This window comes from Frankliniella occidentalis, unplaced genomic scaffold (assembly GCF_000697945.3).
Source record: "Frankliniella occidentalis isolate FOCC.00 unplaced genomic scaffold, Focc_3.1 Scaffold6, whole genome shotgun sequence".
Taxonomy (NCBI): Eukaryota; Metazoa; Arthropoda; class Insecta; order Thysanoptera; family Thripidae; genus Frankliniella; species Frankliniella occidentalis.
Genome location: NW_026267136.1, coordinates 828,044 through 829,888, shown reverse-complemented (window position 1 = coordinate 829,888; position 1,845 = coordinate 828,044).

Genomic DNA, 1,845 nt, shown 5'->3' with positions numbered 1-1,845 from the left:
AATCCAATTTTTTAGAGCACAACAACTCTGCTGTGAAGCGGAAGAAGGGGCTAAGTCCAAAAACCAAGGTTTTCAGGAAACGCAAAAAACTATTTGCACATAACTTTTCAAAAAATGTATGATGCAGATTGAATACACTTCTATCAATGATATCACTGGCATTTGGAAGTTTTTCAATATCACTCTCCTTCACTGAGATATAGGACTTGACTCTTTTTACCATCATTGACATACCGAGATATGATGACTTGACTCTTTTCACATGATGAGAATTTAAAGTCAAGTCATTGAAAAATTGGCAAAAGGGGCTAAGTCAACTTGACTTTTTGGAGGAGAAATCGCAAAAAAAGCCAAGTTTGTACCATTTTAAAGACTATAAATGAAAGCTCCTTTCCAAATCCGAATTCGTCGTTCGATCTCCAACCAGATAGTATAGCTGTACCTTAAAACTTGATGCTGGACACCGGACAGGAAAAATAATGCTTTTATTGGCATTATTCTCTGTTGTTTTTTTTTTATTTGTGCAAAAGGGGCTAAGTCAACTTTCCGGCACTGGCGGAGTTACGCTTGTTTTTTTTCGGAGCCAACGTTAACTCCTTTTGCTTCTTAAGGAAATCTGATGACTTTGGGGTCAAGTCAACTTAGCACCTTTGGTAGCCTCCTGCTACGTGACAACTATCGTACAAAACAAGTCAAGTCTAGTTAGCCCCTTTTACAAACCACTATATACCCAAATCTATGGTACTTAGCACCAAACCGTTTGGTGGACAGATGTGGATTATAATGTACTCTACTATGGCATCAAAATCTCAGTTTGGTGCTAAGTCAAGTTAGCCCCTTGTTCAGCTTCACAGCAGAACTGTCAGGGGGCTGCTTTATCAGAACCGACTGTAGAAATACGTCCGCCCGGCGTCGTAAATGCTCACGCCCCTTTCCCCCACCTGGATAAAAACAAAAAATAAAAATGGGGAGTACTTTCTTCATCCCACCGCAAAGGGATCAGCCGAACCACAATGGTCGGAACATACTCCCGGGGTTTGTGAGACGGTTGACGCGTACGCTGTACTCTCCATGTACTGACCCACTACAGATCATGGAGCTCCTTTAAAGCCAGATTCTAGGCCTTCTTAGTGCACCTGCCACCACAGCAAGGTGCCAGGCATTGCCAGCGTAAAATGGCTGGTTCCCTGGAGCCTAAACCCTTATCTCGCCTCTCGCCTCTATGGCTCAGTTAGTAGCGCGCCCGCCCAGAGCAAGGGGGCTCGGCGGTTCGAATCTCCGTCAATCTGAAATCTTTCTCAGGACACCAAATTTCAAATGGATTTCAAACCCGTCATTTCACCACGCCCCTCTCGTGGAGTTTCGACGGCCTAGTCGTTACCGCCCTTGGTGGCACTGCGTCGAAGGTGGCACATGACTCGGCTCTGGGCACTCTGGAAACGCGGGTGTGAGACAGTCTCACACCAAACAGTGTGAGGCTAACATACCTCACACCAAATAGTGTGAGACCCTCTGTGCCTCACACCATTTGGCATGAGAAAGTATCACTCCATTTTGTGTGAGGCAGAACGAGTCTCGCACCATTTGGTGTGAGGGGTGTGAGGCACAAGGAGTCTCACACCACTTGGTGTGAAGCGAAGGGGTGTAGTTAGATTGTCCGGCCTACTTTTCTCCGACCTGGTAATTGTCCCAAAATCCCCAAAAGTGCTGTCCCACCTCGGTTTTGTCCTACTTATCTTTCTCCGACCTCGTCGATATGCTGAAATTGGGGAAGAATGTGCTTCAAAGAGTAACAGGCTTCAAAAGTAAAAAATAAAAATGGGGGAGTACTTTCCTCATCCCACC